At 40.4% G+C, this 18,822-nt stretch overlaps 1 protein-coding gene across 2 annotated transcripts in view; it reads left to right on the forward strand.

Moving 5' to 3' along the window:
• Nucleotides 1–18,822, forward strand: part of FERMT2 (fermitin family member 2) — a 140,454-nt gene that overhangs the window by 15,746 nt on the left and 105,886 nt on the right. The window contains exon 1 of one of the 2 annotated variants that reach the window (XM_037732768.1): nucleotides 2,059–2,205. The exons of the other annotated variant lie outside the window; for it this stretch is intronic. The gene's annotated coding sequence lies outside the window, so the exon portion shown is untranslated. Of the gene's footprint in view, nucleotides 1–2,058; nucleotides 2,206–18,822 lie in introns of those variants that run through there. 2 annotated transcript variants of the gene reach the window in all.

Here is an 18,822-nt window from a genome sequence, read left to right on the forward strand (position 1 = left end):
TTTCTTTCTTTCTTTCTTTCTTTCTTTCTTTCTTTCTTTCTTTGAGACAGAGTCTTACTCTGTCACCCAGACTACTGTGCAGTGGTGTGATCTCAGCTCACTGCAACCTCCACCTCCCCAGCTCAAGCAATTCTTGTGCCTCTGCCTCACAAGTAGCTAGGATTATAGGCGCCTGCCACCAGACCCAGCTAATTTCTGCATTTTTAGTAGAGATGGGGTTTCATCATGTTGGCCAGGCTAGTGTTGAACTCCTGGCCTCAAGTAATCCACCCACCTCTGCCTCCCAAAGCGCTGAGATTACAGGCGTGAGTCACCACGCCCATCCTTGTCCCTACGCCTTCTATCTCACTTACCTGCCTACTTTTTCCCCTCCTACACAGTTAACATTATCTAATATATCGTATATGTTTTCCAGTCTCCCTCTAGAATGTAAGCTTCGTGGGAGCAAGAATTTTAATCTGTTTTCTTCAGTGTTATGCCTTCGTTCAGTGTTATGTCTCCAGCATCTAAAATAGTACCTGCAAAAAAGTCAGTTTTCAATGAATATGTTTTGCATAATTGAAGGTAGAGTCAGTAAAACACAATTCTTTTGAAATCCCTTGGAAACACATTTCTAGGCAGTTGACAATAATTTTTCTTAGAATTTAATTCTCCTACCAATATTTCTGCCTAGAATATGTTTTTCTCATTTAAAATTGCTATACAAGACAAAATGAACATTCTTGATAGGTTTAAAAAATTGTTTGATTTACTGCTCCCTTTCCTTCAACCAGTCTTAAGCATCTGCCCAGAAGGAAATTGGATAAGTCAGACAAGGATCATTTATTACAAAGCCATGCCTTATGCTTTGTTCACTTCTCAGCATTTCTAAATTGCTATCTGCTGATTTACTGCACTACTTTTCAAGGTATTGCTGCAAGCTTAATAATTTTCAAGGTTATCCCTTTCATCCTTCATTCAGTAAGACATTAAGCTGGCCTTTTTCCAGGTTTTCAAGGATATATTAGTCCTCAGAAGCTGCTGCAAGTAAGGCAGCACTGCAGTGACCTTAACTAATTCGTGATATATTCCAGAAGGTAAAATATCAGGCATTGTAGATTTAAGTACTTTGGTAAAGGTCCAAATAGTCATCAGTGAGCCAAAACTGAGGGTCAAATGTGGTGGTTCACACCTGTAATCCCAGCATTTTGGCAGGCTGAGGCAGGAGAACCACTTGAGGTGAAAAGTTTGAGACCACTCTGGGCAATATAGCAAGACCCTGTCTCTTAAAAAAAAAAAAAATTAGCCAATGGCAGACTTCTGCAGTCCCGACTACTAGAGAGGCTGAAGCCAGAGGATCAGTGGAGCCCAGGAATTCTAGTCTGTGGTGAGCTATGATCATGCCACTGTACTCCAGCCCAGGCGACAGAGTGAGATCCTGTCTCTAAAAAGAGAAAAAGTAAAAAAAAAAGTAAAATTTGCTGAATGTCTCCTGAGTGCAAAGCCTGTGCTAGTTGTCCCCCTCTGTGGTTTGCTGCCTTATTAATATGTGTGACATCAACTGTGGAGTCAATCTAATCAAGCTCTGTCATTTGCACAGCAAGCAGAATGGCAACGATCCAACTGGCTGTAGCAAGCTCTTCATTCACGTTCACTTTTCAATGGTTCATTTCATCACAGAACCACTGAAATTGGCAGGGGGCTCAATTTCAGTGGTTCTGTTTTAGTTGATAGCATATTTCCCTATTTATACAATTGTTGAAGAGTATCCTTTATTTATTCATTTATTTACAGAATACATACTTACTGAGTCCACAATGCCATACAAGGCATTGTGGTTACAGCAGTGAACAAAACAAAAGTTCCAAAACTCAGGAAGTTTACAACTGCCCGTGCCACCCGGTTTTTTCAGTTCTTGTTCTAATAACTACAAATAAATAAGAAAGAGAGTATTGATGGCAGATACTTTTTCCACCCCTAAAAAGCCTTAAACCAAGAATAAGCAAAAGGGAGAAAGCAGGGCTCAGTATGGCTGGATGACACTTGTGAGAATATTCTCACAAGTGTCATCCAGCCATACTGAGAAAGTTGAGTAGGTGTCGCTCTACCTGCGTGTCACTCCAGGCCCCTGTCACACCATAACAACGCCTCATGTTACATGTCTTCCCTCAAATGAAGACACCCTGTTGTTCTGAATTATAAACTGTTGGTAATGGGAAATCCACAGTGAGTAAGTACTCAGAGTTGTAATTATTATAGCATTTGGGACATGTATTAATCCATTCTAGCATTGCTATAAAGAAATACCTGAGAATAAGTAATGTATAAAGAAAAGAGATTTAGTAGCCAGGCGTGGTGGTGCATGCCTATAGTCCCAGCTATTTGAGAGGCTGAGGCAGGAGAATCACTTGAACCCTAGAGGAGGAGGTTGCAATGAGCCAAGATTGCGCCACTGCCTTGGGTGACAGAGCAAGATCCTGTCTCAAAAAAAAAGAGAAAAGAGGTTTAATTGGCTCACAGTTCCACGGGCTGTGAAGGAGGCATGATGCTTGATCTCATTGGCATCTGGAGAGGCCTTAGGAAACACACAATGATGGCAGCAGATGAAGGGGAAGCAGGCACATCTTACATGGCAGGGGTAGGAGCAAGGCCAGGGGGAGGTGCTACACACTTAACCAGATCTTTCGAGGACTCACTCATTCACTATCATGAGAACAGCACCAAGGAGAAGGTGCTAAACCATTCATAAGAAATCCACCCCCATGATCCAATAACCTCCCACCAGGCCCCACCTCCAACATTGGGGATTACAATTCAACATGAGATTTGGTTGGGGACACAGATCCAAATTACATCAAGGCTGCATCAGCTCACAAAATTCAGACCCGTAAATGCAAAAAAAAATTATTTGCAAATCATTTTCTTTTACCATTTCTAGCCTGCCAACTTGTGCCGCCCACCAGGTTTCCTGAGCTTTGGAGCTTGCATTGCTTTCCACTTATTATTTGCCCGTGAGAAGCCCTGCTTGCAAGCCTCAGAAGTTCATTTTCTTTCCCAAAGTGGAGGAAGTAATGCTAAATACTTCCAGGATATTTGGATAGAGTTGTCATTAGTGAGCACTGAGCACACAGAATGTGAGGCAAGTTATTTTGTAGCACAGGTAGTGCTGTGGCCTCAATGTTTGTGTCATCCCCAAATCCACATGTTGAAACTTAATCCTCAATGTGATAGTACTAAGAGGTGGGGCTTTTGGGAGGTGATAAGGTCATGAGGGCTCTGCCTCCTCAAATGGGATTAGTGCCCTTATAAAAGAGGCCCAAGGGAGACTGTTTGTCCCTTCTGTCATGTGGAGGACACAACAAGAACGCACCCTCTATGACAAATGGGTCCTCAAACAGACACCAAATCTGCTGGCACCTTGATCCTGGACTTCCCAGCCTCCAGAACTGTGAGCAATACATTTCTGTAGTTTGTAAATTCCCCAGTCTAAGGGATCTTGTTATAGCAGTCTGAACAGACTAAAACAGGTAGGAAGCAAAAACTAAAGCAACTTCTGAGAACCTGGATAAAAAGGGATAAGGATTAGGATGGCTAATGCAGACCCATTTGTTAGATATCCACTGAGTACAACAGACGTTCTCTGGAAACATCCTTGGCTTTGCCTTTCACACTCTCCTTTTCTTCTCATATCTCTGGCTGCTTCTATTTAGTCTGTTTTCTGGGTTACTCTTCCCTATCTGGCCTCTATTTGTTAGAGAATTCCATGACTCTGTCTTAGGTCACCTTCTCATCTCCATCTAGCTTCGCTTTCTCGTGAAATCATCTCACTACATCCTGGTGTTTAATTTACACTGTATAATATATGTAGTGTAAAAATAGAATGTAATTAGTATGTGTGTGTGTATGTATATATATATATATATAAAACAGTATACACTATAGTAACATGAGAGCTATATTACCATATATATGTCATATATATACCTCCACTTGGACATTTCAAATGCACCACAGACTCAACATATCCAAACTGAACGCATGTTCTTTCTCTCTCAACGCCTGGTCTTTCTTTGCTCCTGGTATCAATGAGTGGTGCCTCCCATTCACTCAGTTATACAAGCTGAAAACCCAGGACTTACTGTGACATTTTCATCTCTCTTATTGCCCACATCCAATCCATCACAAAGTTTGGATCAGTTTGCTTTCTAAATATCTCTCAAATCTGTCCTCTTCACCTCTACTGCTGTCACTTTAAGCCACACAGTGATCATAAATCCTCTAGGTTTGACTCTTGTCTACCCACATTCATTTTGGTCTCCTTCAGAACTGCCAAAGTGATCATTCACAATGTAAAGTTCTCCAATGGCTTTTCCACTGCCCTTAGGATAAATGTGGCCCCTGCCTGCCTACATCAGCCCACACTGGACATATATCCTCCTCCCTCTCTCCATCCAGCTCCCCACCCTGCCTTCAAGTTCTCAGATCTGCATGTCTCCCTACCACAGGGCCTTCCTCCTTCAACCTGGAAATTCTTACTGTATTTTCTTCTCAGCATTTACTCTGCTTCGTGCTTCAGGTCTCAACTGTCTTTTCCTCAACACTGACCATAAAAAGTTTTGTTAAATGATGTTCAGGCTTGAGGTAGGGGACCCATAAGTAAGACTTCCCTTTGCTCTGACTGGGTTTAGAATCAGTTGAGAGGTAAGATATGGCAGAAGGAATCAGATGGAGATCAAAGTATCAGTTTTACAATCAACACAGTTTTTGAAAAATGAGGCTTAGATGTGCAGCAACATTGGTATCCCCAATAAAAACCCCAAATCAGGCAGCCTCATTTGCCCAGTCTCCACTGTGCTAGAAATTCTACACACATGCCCACTGGACGGGCTCCCGTGAAAGTCACCCCCAAGAGGAAGAATAGAATATGTGTCCAAGGGAGGAGAAGACAGTGGGGCCAGGCTATGCCCCTACCACCACCAGCCTCAAGATCCTTTCCCTTATTCACTAGCCGAGTGGCCCACTCCATCTCCATAGGGAGGAATAAGAGGCACCAAAAGAGGCCGAATTTTTTGGGAAAATCCTTTCTCACAGAAACCAGAGGAGGGAATAAGAATCTACTCCTAGCAAATAAATAGTTAAATAGATGGCTACACAATGCTAAGTTTATTCATCCGTTTTCATGCTGCTGATAAAGACATACCCAAGACTGGGGAGAAAAATAAGTTTAATAGATTCATAGTTCCATGTGGCTAGGGAGACCTCACAATCATGGCAGACGGTGAAAGGCACTTCTTACATGGTGGCAGCAAGAGAGAATGAGAGAGAAGCAGAAGCAGAAACCCCTGATAAAGCCATCAGATCTTGTGAGACTTATTTACTACCACAGAACAGTATGGGAGAAACAGTTCCTGTGATTCAATTATCTCCCACCAAGTCCCTCTCATAACTCATTGATTTATGGGACTACAATTCAAGATGAGATTTCAATTGAGCCAAACCATATCATTAAGTGTTAAAGATACAAAAATAATAGCCAACATTTATTGAACACATACTACATGCCTACCTCTCACTCTCCTTTTTTTTTTTTTTTTTTTTTACATCGCCTGAATCCATCTAGAAATTGCTTTGGTGGATGAAAATTTTTCTACTTTTTTTTTTTGAGACAGGGTCTCACCCTATTGCCCAAGTTGGAGAGCAGTGGCATGATCACAGCTGTCACTTCAGCCTCCATCTCCTGGGCTCCAGCGATCCTCCCACCTCAGCCTCCTGAGGGGCTGGGACTACAGGCATGCACCACCATGCCCAGGTAATTTTTAAATTTTTTGTAGAGATAAGGGTCTCCCTATGTTGCCCAGGATGGTCTCAGACTCCTAAGCTCAAGTAATCTTCCCACCTCAGCTTCCCAAAGTGTTGGAATTACAAGTGTGAGCCACCATACCCAATTTCTAGCTGTCTTTTAAATGCTTTCTCTGTATTAATTCATTTAATATATTAGTAATTAATATAAATGTATGTGTTAATACATTAATAATTATACATTTATACTAATACAATTTGATTTTATTAACACAATTTATCATACTGTAATTTAATATATTTAATTATAGAATATGCAACATAACATATAACTATTATATAAAAATAATATATACTATAATATATATAATAGAACATAATTTAATATTTATTAAATTTTACTATATTAATATATTTACTCCCTATAACAGCTCTCCTCCACTCTCAGCTTTTTGCCCTGAGAGGAGGTCTGGCTGATGTGATGGTGAGTTCTGAAAAAGGAATGTGCCTACCTGTCTCAGCACTTTCTCTCCATGTGCCTCTGCCTGCCCACACAGAGGATGTACTTTGATTTGCTTTGTGCAATAAGCTAAGAGTAGGCCTATGGTTTTGAAGACTTTATTTACTTTCTTAGTCAAGAAAATCCCAACAGATTAATCAAAATTTCAGATTATGCTCACATTAAATAAAAATGTTACTGAGCGTTAGCTGAACATGATCCTGCAAGGTGGGCAATTAATAAAAAATCAGCTCTGTCCTTGGCATTATTTAGAGTTCTGGTAGACAGCATTATATCTGGCTTTGATCATTGTACTTTGGAATGATATAGTGTGTGAAGCAACAGAGACTCTCATTCACTGCTCATAGGAATGCAAAATGGTCACTTTGGAAGAAGTTTGATGGTGTCTCACCAAACCAAACATGTTCTTACCATGCAATCCAACAATCAAGCTCCTTGTTACTTACCCAAGGGAGTTGAAAACTACGTCTACATAAAAACCTGAACATGGTTGTTTATAGTACCTTTACTCATAATTGCCAAAGCTTGGAAGCATCCAAGATGGCCTTCAGTAGGTGACTAGATAAATACATTTTGGTATATCCAGACAATGGCATATTATTTAGCATGGAAAAAGAAATGAGCTATCATGCTGTGAAAATACACAGAAGTCAGGCATGGTGACTGATGCCTGTAATCCCAGCACTTTGGGAGGCTGAGGCAAGGAGATTGCTTGAACCTAGGAGTTTGAGACCACCCTGGGCAACACAGCGAGACCTCATCTCTACAAATAATTTTAAAAGTTAGCCAGCTGTAGTGGTGCACACCTGTAGTCCCAGCTACTCAGGAGTCTAAAGTGGTAGGATTGCTTGAGTCCAGGAGTTCAAGGCCGCAGTGAACCAAGACTGCACCACTGTACGCCAGCCTGGGTAACAGAGTGAGACCCCATCTCAAAAAAGAAAAGAAAAAAAAGACATAGAAGAAATTTAAATGCATATTACTAACTGCAAGAAGCTAATCTGAAAAGGCTACATATTATGATTTCAACTGTATGACATTCTGGAAAAGGCAAAACTATGGAGAAAATAAAAAGATCAGGCAGGCACAGTGGCTCACGCCTGTAATCCCAGCACTTTGGGAGGCCGAGGCAGGCAGATCACCTGAGGTCAGGAGTTCAAGACCAGCCTGACCAACATGGAGAAGCCTGTCTCTACTAAAAATACAAAATTAGCTGGGCATGGTAGCACATGCCTGTGATCCCAGCTACTTGGGAGGCTGAGGCAGGAGAATTGCTTCAACCCAGGAGGCGGAGATTGCAGTGAGTCAAGATCGTACCATTGCACTCCAGCCTGGGCAACAAGAGCGAAACTCTGTCTCAAACAAAAAACACAATTAGTGGTTGCCAAGGGTTAGTGGAGAGAAGCTGGGAGGGAGGAATGAACAGGCAGAACACAGAGGATTTTTAGGGCAGTGAAAATACCCTCGATGATCATATCATGGTGGATAGAAGTCATTATATATCTGTCAAAACCCATAGAATATATAACACCAAGAGTGAACCCTAATGTAAACTATGAACATTGGGTGATAATGGTCTATCAGTGTAGGTTCATCAATTGTAGCAAAAGTAGCACTCTGGTGGGGGATGTTGCTAATTGGGGAATCTATATGCATATGTGGAGGCAGAGGGCATATGGGGTATCTTCCTGTAAATTATCCTGTGAACCTAAAAGTACTCCAAAAAATTATATAATGAATGTGCTTAAGGTTCTTAAAAAAATGACAAAGATGATCAAATCAATAGTTAAATTATTGCTTTAAATTAAGGAGTTAAGGTACTTAAAACTTTTGTTGCAATACTTTATTATCTATTGATTTGATCCTCATTCTATAAGCTTATAGAAGAAAAGGCTAAGAAATTATCTGATTACTATTTTCAAATAAATTCAGTGTTTTAATAAGTAGGATGGGCTGTTCATTCACAAGAAAAAATAAGTTTAAACATGGGGCTGGCCTTGGTGGCTTATGGCTGTAATCCCAGCACTTTGGGAAGCCAAGATGGGAGGATCACTTGAGACCAGCCTGAGCAATGTAGCAAATCCCTGTTTCTACTAAAAAAAAATTAAAAATTAGCCAGGCATGGTGGTGCACACCTGTAGATCTAGCTTCTTGGGAGACTGAGGCAGGAGTATTGCTTGAGCCCAGGAGCTTGAGGCAGCAGTGGGCTGTGATTGCATCACTGTACTCAGCCTGGGTAGCAGAGCAAGGCCCTACCTCTTAAAGATTTTTTTCTTTCATAGCCTTTTGGTTTTTGGAATTTTAATTTTAAAAACTACACAAAATATAACAAAACCTAGATTTCTACCACCCAGAATTAACAATCACTATCATTTTGTTTTATTGTGTTTCCTCCATTCCTTAAAAAAAAAAAGCAGTAATACAATGCATGATAGGAATTAGAATATTATTGAAGGGCTTACAATGCATGATAGAAATTAGAATATTATTGAAGGGCTTACAAGGAAAAATAAGTCCTCTATTTCCTCTATTCCCAAGCCCCTTCTTTTCCAGAGGCAACCTCTGTCTCATGTTTCTTTTACATCCTTACAAAGATATTCTATTAAAATGTAAGCATATATGTAAATGTATTTCTCCATTTTGTTTTTTCGAAAATGGATGCTCATGATATGCAGCATTCTGTATGTTGCTTTTTTCATTTAATATATCTTGGGGTCTGTTGAAACAGGAGAGTTTTGTGTCTAACATGAGAAAATCTTTTAAATCGTCGTGATGCTAAGATTCTGGAATAACTCACTAAAACCGATAATAGTTTCAGCTCTTTCAAGCTCCTCCTGGCACCAAATGCGCAGGTGGGATTCCTGAGAAGCAGACTGTAAAATGGAGATTGTTGTGCAGGAATTTTATGAAGAAGTACTCTTGGGATCAACCCCTGTGAAAGAGACTGGAAGAAAGCCAGGCAGAATTGGGCAAAAAGAAAGTTTGCAACGCAGACTCAAGAAAGGCCTCAGCTGGCGCGTTTGGGGAGCTGAAGGTGGGCTGGCCCTTCAGGTCTCCGGAGTAAGAAAGCAATCCAGGCCCTAGAGCTGCACATCAATCAGTCATCGGATGTAGATGGCCCTGATAGGGAGGCGGGTTGTGACCTTAGGCTTAGGGTCTCTTCAGCCAAGACAATTTCCAGAGAAGCTAGGGGCCGTCTGCTGGTACTCCAAAAAATATGGGGCAATGAGCTCTTCATTCCTGAATGGGGATCTGGGTAGAGTTTTGTAGTATCCACTACAAAGTCCTTGTTTTTAGTACACACTATAGCATTTAGAAGTGATTTCATGATATATACTCTAATTTTCAAATGATTCAGGAAAACATATTTATGGGAGTGTGAAAAAAGAGATCAAACACATTTATAAAATGTTAACAATTAGTGGACCTAAGCCAAGGATACATGGGTGTTTGTAGTACTGTTTTTGCAGAATTTCCGTGGCACTGGTAGCATAGCAAGAATTTATATCTCATACCTGAATGTTAGATCTAGATACCGTGACTCGTTAAAGGCAAATAATATAACTGTCTAAGGTTCGATTTTGTAACTATCTAATGCTGGAGTTTCTGGGCAACATGATTAGAGGTACAAAAAAATTGACAAGCCTCCATTCAGGTCTTCTCCCAAGCTATAAGGACTTCATTCTTGTAGGAAGAATTTTCCCCCAAGTCGATGTGTCTTCAGTAATGAAAGGGGAAATTTGAGGAGCCATGTTTTCTTTCTTTCTTTCTTTCTTTTATGATAAAAGATAATAATAATCCATTCTTTCCCCTGAGCACCTACTAAGTGTCCTACACTTTAAGTGTCTTTACAGAATTTCTCATTCAATCACAACAATCTTGAAAAGCAGGTATAATGATCTCCATTTTTCAAATAAGAAAACAGAAGTTCAGGGAGGCCAAATAGCTAGAACAGAGTTATTCTGAATTGATTCCCCAGGAAACCCTTCTGTCAATCTTCCAGGCTCCTTTCAAGTTGTTAAGGGTCCTACAAGAGCATAACTGAATCCAACCCAGGACTCCTTTTAACATTTCACAACTATGGCTGATGAGTAACTTCAAGGAAAACTAAAGCATGGAAGAAAGGCAGTCAGGTCCACGGTCATTTCCGTTTCCCATTGGAAGATGGTAGCAGATGTAGTGAAAAAGAAGGTTGGCTCTGGAATTGAATTCTCTTTGGTGTGAGTCTCAACTCCAATCATTTTTAACTAGGTCACCTGGGGCAAGTTATTCAGTCACTCTGTGCCTTAGTTTCTTCGTATGTCAAATGGGATTTTAAAACCAATCTCCCAGATTGCTCTGAAGACCATGTGTACAGTGTTGAACAAAAGGTAGATATTCAGCATTATACATTTCATTGCCACTCTCTTTATTCTTGCATGTCACAAATTTTTTTTCTTTTTTGCCTCAATCAGAACTGTTTGTTGGAATACAGATAAATGTATTTGCCAAGTCTGGTTCCAACAAAAGCTAGAGGACCGTGAGGAACATGAAAGGAATTTTTGTCTTGTGTGGGAGGTTGGAATACATGACTTCGGAAGCCCAATGCAACTCCAATTTCTGTGAATTGTGATCAAGCACTTTTTGAAAACTAAAACCAAGAAACCCTGCATAGACTTGACACCTGGAGAATGCCATCCTTTTTCAGTAGAGGAGCCATGTTTTCTATACATTTTTTTTTTAAGTCTAAAATATGCAAATAAAACAGTACTGTGTGGTCTTTCAATATCATAACAGATCATTATCTAACAAGCCTGCCTAAGACTAGATTTTCTAGAAAATATAATCTTGTTTGATTTATCATTTACTGATGATTAGAGCCCGGACTCTGTAAAGTTTAATATTACCTTGTGAAAAACTGATAATGATTTTTGTCTAGTTAATAAGATAACCTCAAAGGTTATGGTTTTATTACCCTGTAGGACATTTACCAGTCTTATATCTAATTTGCCATCTTTTCGAGGAGTCTTTTTTTTTCCCACCAATCCTATATATCAGCTTTCTAGATTCTCTTTGGATCAACTGTACCATTCTGCTGCTTTACTTATTAATGAGTTAAATAAATTTTTAACATGTGTTCACTATATATTTATATGAAAGTCACGATTTGAAAATTATACTCTGACTTCCCCCCAGGCTACTATCTCTTAGGAGTCTTTGTAAAAATGTGTTTCTTTTGCTTATCACCACAAATTCTAACTCCTAACTCCTGTTAGAATTTATAGATCGAAATGCTTTTTATGCCAGGTTTTCAATTCTGTCATCCATGGGACGACTTCAATGGAGTTTTCTGTGGCATGCCACTGACAGCATTCTCCTTGAGATGTACGTATACATATATAGAGATATTGTGTTTCTCCCCGCCATGTACTTTAAGGAATTTATAATTTCACTGGGTCTGCATAACTATTAAATGAAAAGAAAATATCTAAAAATGCCACAAAGCAAATAGCAACATTAGGGTGAGTTATATAATAGATAAAGGGTTGCCGTGCAGCTGTGCACTCCAGTCTGGCCCATCAATCATCCACTCTGACCGGGCTGGGCTTCATTCCAGTTGCCCAGTGCCCCTGTCATGACAGTTGTTTAATATTTCTCATATTATCCTTGAATCAATACAGCTGTAATAAGGTTATTGTTATTTTTGTCATTTAAAATTACCGCATGTTAGAGTTCGGAAGTGTTATTTCTTTTGAAAAACCAAGAATGAACTTAGACAAAGTACCTAAAATAGTCAAATTCATAGCAACCAAAAATAAAATAGCGGTTCTACTTTCCACTGGAACTGGGGTTGGGAGAATGAGGACTTACTGTTTAAAAGAATAGAGTTTCAGTTTGGGAAGATGAAAGACTCTAGAGATGGAGACGGGTGATGGTGGCTCAACAATGTGAATGTACTTAATGCCACTGAAATGTACATTAAAAATGGTTAAAATGATTATTAGCTGGGCGTGGTGGCTCACGCCTGTGATCCCAGCACTTTGGGAGGCCGAGGTGGGTGGCTTGCTTAAACTCATAAGTTCGAGACTAGCCTGGGCAACATGGCAAAACCCTGCCTCTACAGAAAGTACAAAAATCAACCAGGCATGATGGCATGGGCCTGTAGTTTCAGCAACTCAGGAGGCGGAGGCAGTAGAATCACTTGAGCTCAGGGAGGTTGGGGCTACAATGAGCTGTAATTGTGCCACTGCCCTCCATCCTGGGCAACAGAGCAAGACTCTGTCTCAAAAAATAACAACAAAAAAAAGAAAGTTAAAATAATTTTTAAAAGACTGGCCATATATTAATAATTGTTCACATTGAATAGTATTTTTTCAGCTTTTGTAAATATTTTAAATTTTCAATTATAAAAAGTTAAAACAACAAGAAAATTAAAAACACCATAAAAAATAGCCAGTTTTAGCCAGGCGCAGTGGCTCACGCCTGTAATCCCAGCACTTTGGGAGGCCAAGGTGGGTGGATCACGAGGTCAAGAGATCAAGGCCATACTGGCCAACATGGTGAAACCCCGTCCCTAATAAAAATACAAAAATAGCTGAACCTGGTGGCACACGCCTGTAGTCCCAGCTACTCAGAGGCTGAGGCAGAAGAATCCCTTGAACTCAAGAGGCAGAGGTTGCAGTGACTGAGATCACGCCATTGCACTCTAGCCTGGCAACAGAGCAAGAATTTGCCTCAGAAATAAAATAAAAAAAAAAAAAAAAAAAAATAGCCAGTTTTTTCTTTTCAAAAGGAGATCACAAGTAGAAAATTTCGTTCATATAGATAATAAATGATAGGATAAAATGATCTGTATTCAGAAAAGCAATAAAAATAAATGGCTAGGAACAAGCATGGTGGTTCCCACCTGCAATCTCAGATACTCAGGAACCCCAGGTTAGGAGATTGCTTGAGCTTGAGCCTGAAGATTCAAGACCAGCCTGGACAAAATCATGAGACCCTCCCATCTCTGAAGAACAACAACAAATGGTTAGGACTATTACTTTCTTTGAAGAGACTAAAGAAATAGATAGCATACTGGGGAATTGTTTGGTATATTAATACCATATTTGAAAATTTTAACTTTTCACAGAGAGGAAATATTTAATCTCTAAGAGAACAAAATAAAATTTTTAAATTTAGATTGATTACTGGAAACACTCCCTGTCTGGAAGATAAATATTAAATTATGAAAGGGCCTCCTCAGGGAAATTGCGAAAGTCATCATCCAAAATATTAAAAATTAAATCAGATAAAACATTAGCTGAACCTAATGCAGGAAATGATCCTGTTCTGTTTAGGGGTAGACAGACTGGAAGACTTATTGAGACTTTTTTATTATTTATTTTAAAGATTCTGCCAAGGAGCAAAACCCTTATGGCATAAGCTCTGAAATTATGATTCTGGGTTCCTAAAGAAACAAGTGTGTTATTAGAGATTGGTGGTAAAAGTTTATACTTATTTTGAGTATATTAAACAAGAGACCCAGAAATGCCCAGGTCCTGCACTGCTAAGCATCGTCCTACTCAATTGGCTCTAACCACATGAAAAGAAAACCCAAAATGCAAAACAACGTTCTACTTCATTAATAGCTGTACAAGCACTTGATACTCCCACAAAGAGGGAAGTGGCCCCTACCTGGATTGGAGAATGTAGTTTCTGCCTCAGGTATAGGCAAGATCTCATTTCTTTTGCCCAAATGAAAGGGCCCTGAGACACTGGAAGCCACATGTAATGGAAGGGAAGAAAGTGTTGAGCCTGCCCCAGGTATAGGATACTTACCACCAGAAAACATACTGTCACCCAGGGGCAGTGGCTCACGCCTGTAATCCCAGCACTTTGGGAGGCCGAGGCAGGCAGATCACAGGTCAGGAGTTCAAGACCAGCCTGGCCAACATGGTGAAACCCCATCTCTACTAAAAATACAAAAATTAGCTGGGTGTGGTGGCCCACGCCTGTAGTCCCAGCTACTTGGGACGCTGAGGCAAAGAATCGCTTGAACCCGGGAGGCAGAGGTTGCAGTGAGCTGAGATCAGGCCACTGCACTCCAGCCTGGCAACAGAGTGAGACTCTCTCTCAAAAAAAGAAAAAGAAAAGAAAAAGTGAAAAGGGCAATGGAAGCCTGCAATTAAAAGCATTTATAGGCTTCAAGGATGGATATCAAGGAATACTGTGGCTTGAAAATACAGAGTCCTATTATAAAAGGAGGCTTTCCTATAGTTAGAATAGGAAGATGAATGTTTTGGTTGGAAGGGATATACTTTAAAAGCTAAACTCAGACAAAATTAAGGGAAAGTAGTCTGTGGCATTACATGGAGAATGCCATTGTCCGAAAGATGAAAGGAAAAAAGTAAACATGAAGGAGAAGACTAGAAGAAATGTAAAAGAAAAATATGTCAAAAGTAGATGGCACAAAGATGATTGAAAACTTGAGAATTTATCAGATAATCCTAAGCAAGTCATAAATGAAAGGGTACTAGCCTTTCATTCAGTCAGTCATTCAACACACATTTATCAGGTGTCTAATTTTGTGCCACACATTGGTAAGTGTTAAGGATAAAACAAGCCACTGGGTGCAGTGGCTCATATCTGTAATCTCAGCACTTTGGGAGGCTGAATGGCGAGGACTGCTTTAGCCCAGGAGTTTGAGACAAGCCTGGGCAACATAGGGAGACCCCATCTCTATAAAAAATTTGAAACTTAGCTGGGTATGGTGGCACAGGCCTCTGGTCCCAGACACTTGGGAGGCTGAGGTAGGAGAATAACCTGGGCCCAGGAGGTTGAGGCCGCAGTGAGTTGTGATCACACCATTGCACTCTAGCCTGGACAATAGAGTGAGACCCTGTCTCAAAACAAAGAACAAACAAACAAAAGCAAGAATAGGAGAGTGGATGGGACAGACATTGTTCCTTTAGTGTAACAACAGGATTTTGTGATGGATGAAACTCCTAGAAGGAGATCCTTGATTAAGAGAAGGGTGTTCAGACAGATGCCTCAAAGACACCACCTAATCATGATCACGATGATGAAGATGACCCAGCAAGGGGTCTGAGAAGAAGCAAAGTAGGACCAGGAAAATAGGGTGACACAGAAGGCAAGGGAACTGTTGCAGGGAGGAAGTGGTTACCAGTATCAAAAGCTGTCAAGAAATCAAGAAAGAAGAGGATTTAAAATGTCCTTTGAATTTATGACATGGAAATATTTAAACCACAACATGAGTCATTCCAGTGGGGGAAGGAGGTATAAACAATGAGGAAATGGGTTGAATCATAAGACAGTGGAGCAAGATGGTGGAATAAATGTCTCTACTGATCATCCTTCCCAACCTCCCCACCATCCCCCCGCAACCCCACAAGGTCACCAATTTAACAACTACTTATACTAGAAAACACCTTTATAAAGACTAAAAATCAGAAAAGAAAACTGGACCAAACTCAGCTGATGCCCACCTACAGAGGGAGCATTTAAATCAGCCTTAACCAGAGGGAAATTGCCAATCCCTGCAATCACCACCACAAGCTAAAGTGCTCTGGGGCTCTAAATAAAATTGAAATGCAGTCTAGGCCACAAGAACTGCAACTTTTACATAAGTCCTAGTGCTAAACTGGGCTCAGAATCACTGGACAGGGTGATGCAACCTACTGAGATACCAGGCATTTAATGGAATGCTGGCATCACCCCTCCCCTAACCCCAGGCTGCACATTCACAGCTCCAAAAGAGACACCTTCCTTCCACTTGAGGAGAGGAGAGGAAAGGGTGTTGAAGATTTTGTCTTGCAGTTTGAATACCAGCTCAGTCACAACAGGAGAGGGAACCAGTCGGAGTTGTGAAGCCCTCTTTCTAGGACTTACTCCCAGATGACATTTCTAGACATGTCCTAGGCCAAAAGAGACCCTGCTGCCTTGAAGGAAAGGACCCAGTCCTGACAGGATTCATCACCTGCTAACTGAAGAGCCCCTGAGTCCTGGATAAACAGCAGCACTACCCAAGTACTATGTTGAGAGCCTTGGGTGAGCCTCTGAGATTTGCTGGCTTCAAGTGAGACTCAGCACATTCCCGGCTGTGGTAGTTATGGGGTGAGACTCCTTCTGTTTGACAAAAGCAGAGGGAAAAGTAAAGGGGACTTCATCTTACATCTTAGGTACCAGCTCGGCCACAGTACAGTAGAGCAACAAGTAGGCTCCTAGGGGTCCCTGATTCTAAACTTAGCTCTTGAAAATCATTGCTGGACCTGCCTTGGGCCAGGGGAGAGCTCACTGCCAGGAAGGATGAGTCCCAGGCCAGGTAGCTCTCACCACAAGTTGACTGAAGAGCCCTTGTACCCTAAGGAAATATCCACAGTAGTCTTAGTACTCCTTGTGGGCCTGTGGTGGTGGTGCTAACAGGGTGAGGCTCCTCTGCCTTTGGAAAAGGGGAGGGAAGAGTGGGAAGGACTGCCTCTGTAGCTTGAGTGTCAGCTCAACTACAGTATAATAGAACACTAGGTAGACTTCCAAGATTTTTGACTGTAATCTCTAGTTCCCAGATGGCACCACTGAACCTGCTCAGGGCTGGGGTAACTCGTCACCATGAAAAGGACACAGGCCTAACTGGCTTTGCCACCTGCTTATTGTAGAGCCCCAAGGTCTTGAGCAAACATAGTCAGTAGTCAGGGAGTGATTACAGCAGGCCTTGGGTGAGACCAAGTGCATTGCAGGCTTTAGGTCTGACCCAAACAGTCATAGTGATGGTGGCCACAGGGGTGCTTGTATAACTCCACCTCCAGCATCAGGTGGCTCAGGAGAGAGAGAGAGAGAGAAGAGAGAGAGAGAGAGAGAGAGACTCCATTTTTTGGGGGAAAAGTAAGGGAAGAGAACAAGAGTCTCTGCCTGGAAATCCAGATAATTCTCCCAGATCTTATCAAAGACCATCAACATGGTACCTGTACAAGCCTACAAGAACCACAGCATAACTGACCTTAGAGTGCTCCCTAAAGCAGATGCAGCTTAGATCACAACCCTCAAGTCTTTTCACACAACTGGAAAGCTTTTCCAAGAAGGATGGGTACAAACAAGCCCAAACAGTGAAGACTACAATATATGCCTAATTCTTCAATGCTCAGGCACAGATGAACAGCAAGGATCAAGACATTCCAGGGAAGCATGACTTCGCCAAATGAACTAAATAAGGCACCAGGGGCTAATCCTAGAGAAACATAAATATATGACACTTCAGACAGAAAATTCAAAATAGCTGTTTTGAGGAAATTCAAATAAATTCAAGATAACACAGAGAAAGAATTCAGAATTATATCAAATAAATTTACAAAGAGATTGAAATAAAAAGAATCAAGTAGAAATTCTGGAGCTGAAAATGCAACTGGCATGCTGAAGAATGCATTAGAGTCTTTTAGTACTATAATTGATCAAGCAGCAGAAAGAAATAGTGAGCTTGAGGACAGGCTATTTGAAAATATACCATTAGAGGAGACAAAAGAAAAAAGAATAAAGAACAATAAAGCCTACCCACAGGATCTAGAAAATAGCCTCAAAGGGGCAAATCTAAGAGTTATTGGCCTTAAAGAGGAGGTAGAGAAAGAGACAGAGGCAGAAAGTTTATTCAAAGGGATAATAACGGAGAATTTCCCAAACCTAGAGAAAGATACCAATATCAAAGTATAAGAGGTTCTAGAACACCAAGAAAATTTAGCCTAAAGAAGACTGCTTCAAATAATTTAATAAACAAACTTCCAAAGATCAAAGATACAGAAAGGATTCTAAAAGCAACAAGAGAAGAAAAACAAATAACATACAACAGAGCTCTAGTACATCTGGCAGCAGACTTTTCAGTGGAAACATTACAGGCCAGGAGAGCATGGCATGACTTATTTAAAGTGCTGAAGGAATAAAACGTTACCTTAGAATAGTGTAGCCAGTGAAAATATCCTTCAAGCATGAAGGAGAAATAAAGACTTTCTCAGGCAAACAAAGCTGAGGGGTTTCATCAACACTAAACCTGTTCTACAAGAATTGTTAAAGGGAGTTCTTTAGTTAGAAAGAAAAGGACATTAATGAGCAAAATGAAATCACTCATTACAAAACTCACTGGTAATAGTAAGCACATAGAAAAACAAAGTTATAACACTGTAACTGTGATATATAAACTATTCTTATCCTTAGTAGAAAGACCAAATAATGAACTCATTAAAAACAAGAACTACAACTTTTCAAGGCATAGACAGTACAATAAGATATAAATAGAAACAACAAAAATTAAAAAGTAGAGGGAACACAATTAAGGTATAGAGTTTTTATTAGTTTCCTTTCTGTTTGCTTATTTGTTTGTTAAACAGTGTTAAGTTGTTATCAGCTGAAAATAATGGGTTATCAGATAGTATTTGCAAGCCTCATGGTAACATCACAAAGCAAAACACATACAACAAATACACAAAAACATAAAAAGCAAGAAACTAAATCATATCAACAGAGAAAATTACTTTCGCTAAAGAAAGACAAAAGGAAGGCCGGGC

Source organism: Cebus imitator, unplaced genomic scaffold (assembly GCF_001604975.1).
Source record: "Cebus imitator isolate Cc_AM_T3 unplaced genomic scaffold, Cebus_imitator-1.0 Scaffold472, whole genome shotgun sequence".
NCBI lineage: Eukaryota > Metazoa > Chordata > Mammalia > Primates > Cebidae > Cebus > Cebus imitator.